This window comes from Lucilia cuprina, chromosome 3, assembly GCF_022045245.1.
Source record: "Lucilia cuprina isolate Lc7/37 chromosome 3, ASM2204524v1, whole genome shotgun sequence".
Classification (NCBI taxonomy): Eukaryota; Metazoa; Arthropoda; class Insecta; order Diptera; family Calliphoridae; genus Lucilia; species Lucilia cuprina.
In genome coordinates this window covers 16094666-16104074 of record NC_060951.1, presented here as the reverse complement: position 1 = coordinate 16104074, position 9409 = coordinate 16094666, and the positions used below count along the sequence as shown (strand labels likewise).

Sequence of the window (9409 nt, the reverse complement as noted above, 5' to 3'; positions counted from 1 at the left end):
CAAAAAGACAGAATGACACTACCTTGATATTTTTACCATGGTTAATTCTATAGATAAATTTAACAAAAAGGTAACTTTCAATAAAATATAAAACTTTTTATCAATTGATAACATTGTTTTATTGATCAATAAGAAGAATAATTTAAATAAATTATTTAATATTACAAATTTGCACAAACATCATGCACAACATCATATTCGGTCTCAAGAACGAAGAATACTTCGAAATATGGAAGATCCATTTGATTTGAGTGATCGCGAATTTGTATTGCTCTATAGAACAGATAAAAGTCAAATGTATGACATTATTGATTCAATACAACACAGATTCACTTGTAATAGGATTACTGGAATTTCCCAGGAAAAACAGGTAGACAATTCATCTTTAAAATTACCAATAAGTAAATAAGACAGCTTTTTAAAATTCTTTCTGCAATTCGCTTTTATGCAACGGGATGTTTTCAAAGGCCTGTGGGAGAACAGTGGGGCATTTCTATAAGCAATCAATGATGTGTTATTGAAGCAATGGGTCAAGTTCTCACGTTGCTATTCTTGCTCCTTCAAACAATGAAGGAGCTTACGTTAACCACCATGGTTACCATTCTCTAAATGTGCAAATGGTATTATATGAATGGAAATTGGTATTTTACAGACTTAAAATATAAATTATACATTACTTATAGATTTCTGATCCATACTTAAAAGTATTAAATGTGAATGCACAGTACTCAGACATGATGCATATATATGGAGCACAAGTCCTGTACGAACTTTACTGGAAAGGACATTCAATAGTGGAGAGAGAAGAACGTTTTTAATATGTCAATTATATGATAATATTTATATACAAATACGTATAAACATAAAGGAACTATCTATATAATAAATACATACTTCAGGTGATATGGGATATCCTTTAGAGCCTTGGCTTATGACTCCTTTGCCATAGGAAACTCCCGGTACACCAAGATTTAGATATAATGAAGCGCTTTGTAAAACTCGTAACTGCATCGAAAGGGATTTTGGTGTTATAAAAGCAACATGGAGATGTCTTTCAAGGCACAAAACTCTACAATACAAACCAGCTTTTGCCGGGAAAATAGTAAATGCTTGTACAGTACTGCATAACATTAAACGTCAGAATAACAACTTCTCATCTAATGAGTTTAATGATGAAGTACATTTTCAAAGTCAAGACGAATTCCTAGAACAAAACCAATCACTACTTTCAGTAGCAAGACGCATTCAAAACCAAATTATTGAACAATACTTTAGTTAATTTTTTAATAAATAGGTACTAAATAAATTATTCATAAATATTTTTAATAAAAATTAAGCTTTTATTTTAAATTTAAACAATAAAAAAGGCAAAATAAAAACAATAAATACAATTAAGGTTTAAAAACAAAGTTATTTAATTTGACGCTTTCTTCTTTATTTGAAAGTACAATTTCCATTCTCTTATGAGAGGTCAAAATCTCGCTTAAAACGACGAAACTATCCGATATTTTATTTAAAGCTTTTGCCTTTTCTTTTTGCGCATTTGCTAAATTCTGAAAATGATAAAAAAGTTATAAATTATTTATGTATATTAACAAGTAAGTTTAATCAATCAAGTCCAACTCTATATACCCTACGTCATCTGTAGACACTAACCGTCATTGCATCAACCTGAGTTTTTGCAATTTGTAAAAACTCTTCTTTAATAGAACACTCCCTTTTTTGGCGCTTTTTTGGTATTTCACTTTTATTTCCGTTTCCGCAGTTCGATGTAGTGGGAACTTCTGAAATACTTGCTTCACATTCAAATTCTACTGTTTCTGTAACATTTTCTTCTTGTCCAGTGATCGTGATTTCTTCATTTAACTGTTGTATATATTGTAGAATGCAATATAAGTGTGTATTAATTTAAATCGTATTCATAATTAACTTACCACAGTGGTATCAAAACTGTCTGGAACACTTTCATTGTCCATCATGTATTCCCAACCGACAATCCCTACTATTCTTTCTTCCAAGGGTGAAAGGAAATCTTCTGATAGGGGTTTATTTCCAGTCTTTGCTCTCTCTCTCTCTTTTTAAAATTTTTAATTTTGAGAAAGCTTTTGATTTCATGTCCCTCCAAACCTAGAATTTAAATAACAAATAAATAATTTGTAAAGTTATGGTAAAAATACTTACAATTTGCCATTGGTCAGCACTTTTAAATGCACTTGGATTTTTTTTTATTTCATTGGCCAAATTTTTCCATTTCTTCCTTGCCATTTCCTTACCATGCAAGGCAGCAAATTTGCCTTCAGCCAAACCTTTTTCATTTTCCAGGAAAGAAAGAAGTGCGGCATGTTGTGCTGCTGTGGCTCGAGAGCCTCGTGTTTTCTTTCTAACATTTGTACCGATATTTATCGTTAAAATATTCTAACGATAATATTCGTTAACTTAAATTAGAGAATAGAACATTCGTTAATGCAACCTATATTTTTCGTTACTTATATCGGTAGTTAAAATTAAAAAATTACAGAATTGCGGTACTGAGGCAAATTTACAATTAACTTTTTTTCTTATAAAAACTTAGTATATGGTCCGCCTATTTCTTACTTGTTTATAGATATAAATGAAAATGTAAACAAAAGATAAAAGTAGGAAAATTAGACGAATGTGACAAATTCTTATAAATATGCTGCTCCAGGAGTTCTGTTGCTTGTTGTTGTGTTCTTGTCTGATGTTGGTTTGTTCTTGGTGTTGATGTTATTTGTGTTCCTTCTGATAAATTGTTGATTTTTATTTGTTTTAATAATTTTTATTTGTATTGTTTATGTTTTGCTTGTTTTATGAGTGTGGTTTCTCGTTTTATTAATGTCCTGCTGTCAAAAAAGTTGCAGACTGGAAATCAATTCGTTGGGTTGTAAATTTAGTATTATATTCAAGCGGCGAAATATTTCCAAATTAAGAGAAAATTAATTTTCTCTCAAGGTTTGGAAAATGCAAGGCCATCGGAAGAGTATATTGACCGGTATAAGTTTTTTTATCATAATTTTTGTTGTTATATGTTTTAGCTTTGAGATTTATTATAAGCTTAGAAGAAATTTTATAAACAAGCATGAATGAATACTAAAGTGGCAGACATTAAAGGGCCGTTCAGACGATCACACTTTACGTACGACAAGTCTAATGAAAAAGTAAAATGAAATTCCATCCGTACAAGATATTTTTTATCTTTATTCTCTCTCATTGTATGATGGTTTTATAACATATTGCGTTTAGTCGATCCCATCCGTACTCTTCTACACAAAATTTTGACAGATCATATTACTTGTGTGATCAACGAGCTATTTTAGGGATAGGAATAAAATTCGGAAAAACTTGTGCTACATGCATAAATGATAAGCCAATAACAATCAGGTTTGGTCCTTTAAATAATTTTATTTTTTTTTTTGTAAATCAATAAAAGTTTATAACAGTGACGTAACGGATTTAAAATAAGTGTTGTAATTAACCATTATTATAAGATATATTTGATTTAGGTCGTCGAAACCAATACCCGAGAGATATATATTTTTTTGGTTACGAATAACAATTATCGTAACCAAAAAAAATTATTGGTTATATTTATATTTTATGAATAAAATATAATTTAAATTAAGTTGTCTTTTAATTTCGTTAATATTTAATTTTGGTTATCTATAAACAAGTCGCAATTTTTAAGATAATTGGATGAAATTTGGCACACACGATGAAAAAAATTAATAAAATCGGTACATTATTTCACCTAGCCCCATTACAACAAAACCCCCCGAAAAGGGCTTCTGAGCTCATAATTATGTTAAATATAACTGTATATCGATAAAAAGCGGCACAACTAAGTTTCATACAAGCCTTGATGACCTTGCAATACCTAGGAGGTTAGATTTTCAATGTGTGCAACTAAATAGTGTAACAGATTTAAATATTAACGATCTTAATAATCATTTTCCAAACAATAATAGGCCAGTTATCTCCATAAGAATCGACAAATGCGGTATTGTGTTTGATGGAAATAATGAAAATCTGAACGTGAAAGATTTCATATTCATTCTTGGTATTGGTTTGTGATTAGGGAAAAGGAATTGGTCCGACCTGAAAAGTACTCTCTTACAATAATACCGATCTAAATTAAGGGCAAGATTGAGAACAACTCTACCGGAGCATGAAGTCGTAAGGATAAAGGCGGTGATACACGGTGTTAGGTAGTGATAGGAAGAAAAATTACGTTATAGGAAAATATATGATTAAGAAACTAAGAAATAGTAAGAAATAGAATATTTAATGAAGTAATAGGGATAAATAGATAAGGATAATTAGGATAAGAAAAGAAAGGAACAAGTTTCGCCAGAAACGGAAACTATGGGGGATAATAAGATATACAAATCTAATGTGTCATGAAGCAAAGGAAAGAATCACAAAAGATCCAAGAGCATTTTTTAATATTAAATTAGAAGGAATAGAAGTTAAAGGATTGTTAGATTTAGGTGCATCAATTAGTATTTTAAGTCATAATTGTCATGAAATTATAAATAACTTAGATTTAGCAGGTGGCAATGAATATATGTGTTAGGGAGAATAAGCATACCGGTAAATTATAAGAATCAGATTTAGACAGTGTAATTTTATGTATGTCCAGATTTAGTCCAAGAAGCCTATCTAGGAGTAGACTTCTGGAAAACATTTAATTTGGCACCTGAAATCTTTCATCAATTGTGATGAAATTAACATCGATTGAAGGAAGATTTTTCTCTTAAAACCGAAAATGTAGAACAACATGAGTTAATAGATCATGAACTGAAACAATTGGAGGAAGTAAAGAGAAAGTTGAGGTCCTTTGGGGAGCTACACCGGTAAAGTATAGACATTACCTAGTATCGCTTCTGGTACAAGAGCTAATCTTTGCAGAAGTTGATGAGATGTTAAGATTAGGTGTGATAGAAAAGAGTCAAAGCTCCTAGAGTAGTCGATTGTCGGAAAACCAGGCAAAAATAGATTATGTCTTGACGCCTATCCTATTCAAAACATTGAGGCGATACTAAGCAGGCTAGATGATTTTTTTTTTTATATTAGTAGTGTTGATTAAAAGTTTCCTTTTTGGCAAATTCCTTTAGAATCCAAATCTAAAGCCTACACAGCATTCACGATACCAGGTCGTCCGTTATATCAGTATACAGTAAAGTCATTTGGCTTATGTAACGCGGCACAAATTCTGTGTTGACTTATGGATAAAGTGATTCCAGAGGAACTTAAATCTATCGTATTCGTCTACTTAGACGATCCACTGGTAACCTAAGCTGATTTTGAAAAACATCTAGTCCTATTACTAAAAGTAGCTGAATGTTTGCAAAAGGCAAAATTGGTCCCAGAAAATCAATTTTTTTTCAACGTTAGCCGCTCCATTAACAGATTTGATCAAAAAAGGTTCAAAATTCGTAATAACTAATGAAGCTACTGAAAGTTTCTACAAATTGAAACATGCTTTGACATCTGCACTAGTTTTAGCACATTCCAATTTTAAAAAAAAGATTTTTTGTCCAATGCTCATTCAGAAAGATGAGGCTAATAACGAAAGGCCTATAGCTTTCTTCTCAATGATGCTTAATCCAGCGCAAAAGAATTATAGCGTAATGGAAAAAGAATAAAAATATAGTATACATTGTCTCCAGCTATTAAAGAAATAAATTATTCTCCAGAAGATTTATTAGGGCTTGAAACAACAGAATTTGAAACTGAAGAATATAATCAATTGAGAAACACTATTTTAGCAAACATTTATAAGCTCCCAGATATTAAAGTGGAAAATTGAATGGTATTCGTCGGATTTTGGCTACCAGGTTCTTCGACATGAGCTAATCAGATTTGCACACGAACCTGCCAAAAAATCTCGTGGAGGAATAAGAAAAACTTTGGAATCTTCATGATGCAAGTTTTATTGGACGAATATGAATCTTACATAAACATTTAACAATTGTGTTAAATGTAAAACTCTAAATGTAAGATTAACACCTTTCAAAAACTATACATAGATTTTCTAGGTAAATATGCTAGATCAAAAACCTGAAATATCTTTATAGTGTTAGATCATTTAACAAAGTTTGTGTTTCTAAAGGCTATAAGAGTAGCTACAACTAAATATGTCATTAAGTTTTGAGTAGAACAAGTTTTAAAAAACAATCCAATCAGATAATGGACAACAGTTTACGTCTAAATTGTTTAGAAGAATGGTGGAACATTTCAAAATATATCATATGCGAACTGCAGTTCACTCCCCACAATCGAACGCAGCAAAAAGGGTTAATCAAAGCATATTATCAGCAATAAGAATATATCTAGAAGAACACCATAGAGAATGGGACTTGAATTTACCGCCAATAGAACTTTTATGGCATTATTTGGTCAAAATATGTTCACATCCGGAAACTTAAGTCTTTAGATGATAGCAACCTAGTGTTATTAGATTAAGAATAATACGAGAAACAATAAAGGAGAACATACACATATAAAAGAAAAGTTCTCTCAAATATTAAAATTTTATCCCGGACAAGTTTTTAAGAGAAATTTCGTATTGAGTATTTTTAGTAGAAATCTAAATGCGAAATTTTGTAAGAAATTCACCAAATGTAGAGTATCAAGAGTCCTAGGAAACAACATGTATGAGCTCGAGACACTAAATGAAAAACCTTTTGGAGTTTATAGTGCAAAAGATATACGACTTTAATGTCAGAAAGAAAAAGGACAGTAGCAAATGGTTTGAAAAAATGGGAAAGTATGCAATATTAGTATTAGTTTAATTTTACTCACATGTGCAATATTTTTTATTGTTTCATTAGATTATAAGCTGAATTCGTCCTTTTATGTCGATTATTTTCCTATTTATACACCATTTTGTTTGTCCCATTCGTGTTTTGGCTGTAATAAACTTTTGACATTCCAATTATACGCCATGCTGTTAAATACCATAAGTGTTTTAGCTGTGATATTAGTATACGAACAAATTATAATAGAAAATGTGTAAAACAAAAGAAGACACAAAATGAAGACCGGTGGAAAATTAATGGAGGCGTAACCCAATTGTTTTATTTTATTAGTTTTTTTACCCCCCACCACTATCAGTGGTGATAGAGGGTATAAAATCTACAATACAATCTCGCAAAAAATATGCGTTTTTTACATATTCTTATGTCATTTTCTCGAAAACTATGCAAGATAATTCCATGAAAATCACCACACATTCGTTTCTACCCAAGAACTTTGTCCCTTTTGAAAATTGGCAGAATCAATCCACAATTTCATATACCTCCCATACAAAAGTACATATTCCCGGAAAATGGGTTTTTTATTAATAACATCCGTCACAATGTCGATATCTTTACAAAATTTTACAAATTAAACTATGTCAATAGAATTTATTCATTTTCTGGATCAGTCCATAATTGGTCATAGCTCCCACACAAATCCCCTCCCGGAAATCACTTAAACGCACATAATTCATTACTAAATTAAGATATCCATATAAAATTTGGTACAATTTGGTTCACACCGGGAAAAGTTATGAATCAAAATAGAATACAACCTCGCAAGAAATATGCGTATAAGCGTTTTTTACATATTCTGATGTCATTTTCTCAAAAACTATGCAAGATAATTCCACAAGAACTAGATCTATCTTGAAAATTGCCAGAATCAATCCACAATTTCTTCAAATACATCCCATACAAAAGTACATATTCCAGGAAAATTGGTATTTTGTTAATAACATCCGTCACAATGTCGATATCTTCACAAAATTTTACAAATTAAACTTTTATGTCAATAGAATTCATTCATTTTCTGTATCGGTCCATAATTTGACATAGCTCCCACAAAAAAATCCCCTCCCGAAAATCACTTAAACGCACATAATTCATTACAAAATTAAGATATCCATATAAAATTTGGTACAAGTATTGCTCTCACATACAGCAATGTTACTATGAAAATTTTTCCGATCGTTTCATAATTGATCATAGCTCCCATACTAGGCCTCCTCCAGAAAATCACATAGATTCACAATATTCATTACCAAATAATGATATAGATACAGAATTTTGAAATTTTGTCTATACAAAATTGGGCATAGCTCCTATACAAAGTATTTTTACGAAAATATCTTCAAAGCACATTACTCATTACCAAACAAAGCTATTGATACAAAATTTGGCTCAAATATTAGTTTTGTATACAAAAATTCTATTTCAAGATATTTTCATGATCAGTTCATAACTGATCGTGAAAATATCACACAAAGTTCCATACAAAATTCCCTTCATAAAATCACTTAAATACACATTACTTATGACTAAATTACGATATAAATAAACATTTTACTGAAATATAGCTTTTATGTACAGAAATTTAGTTCAAATATGTTTTTACGATCGGTCTATAATTGGTCATAGCTCCCATACTAGGTCCAGCCGCTAAAAATGCTTTCACCGTATTTAACTCGTTGCATTATCAATATGTATGGGTACTATAAAAAAATATACCAGCCTATATATAATTTATTTACTGCAAATTGGTTCGTTTTCTTGGCGATTACATGGCGGGTGTTTTGCCGTCATACTATCCTCCCACAAAGAACAATTTGGTTCTTCATCCATGATAACTTTGCAAATATAGTTAAACCTAATACTTCCTCTCGATCTCCCCAATCAACTCTCCATCCAATCACTTACCTTTCAGATATTTAGTACAACATTTTAATGTAATTATGCATTTCGTGAATTTATTTTCTAAAACGGTATAAACATTAATCGATTTATTTATGTAAATTAACAATAAAAAGAATTAATTGAAATAAGGCAACATAAAATTTATAAAACATTAAGGCAAAAAATATATATTTTTAATCGAATTTTTTAATGTAAAAACGAACAGTCGTGTTGTTAATGTTGCAGCCATATAGTAGTACATATAGGCGAAACTGAAGCGGTTTTCAAACAAAAATCTTTATTCTCTTCACACAGACGACTGTGAGAATAAAACAAACTTGCAAGAACTAAACGCACTCACAAAACTTCAAATTTTCTTCACTTATTAGTTTTTCTTATCACTTAAACTTAATGTTTATTATTTTTTGCGACACTTTTCATTTATTTAAAACCCCGAAAATTATTTATATTTTAAAAACGAAAAAAAAATATTTTTTATTCTTTGACAATTCATTTTAATTAAAACTGAAAAAAAGAAAAGTTGTAAATTAAATAAGTATTTTACATACATTTTTTTAATTTGCATTAGTGCAGATAAAAATAACAAAATATCGTGTTTATAGTATGTTTTAAGATAAAATATATTTTCAAAAAAATAATTAACTAATATTTTCATTCATTAGGATATAAAATTC

At 30.2% G+C, this 9409-nt stretch overlaps 2 pseudogenes; one reads left to right on the top strand and one right to left on the bottom strand.

Moving 5' to 3' along the window:
• The first annotated feature begins 229 nt into the window (after positions 1–229).
• LOC111688854 lies at positions 230–1279 on the top strand (annotated as a pseudogene).
• A 112-nt stretch (positions 1280–1391) lies between these two features.
• LOC111688853 lies at positions 1392–3712 on the bottom strand (annotated as a pseudogene).
• Positions 3713–9409: the final 5697 nt, after the last annotated feature.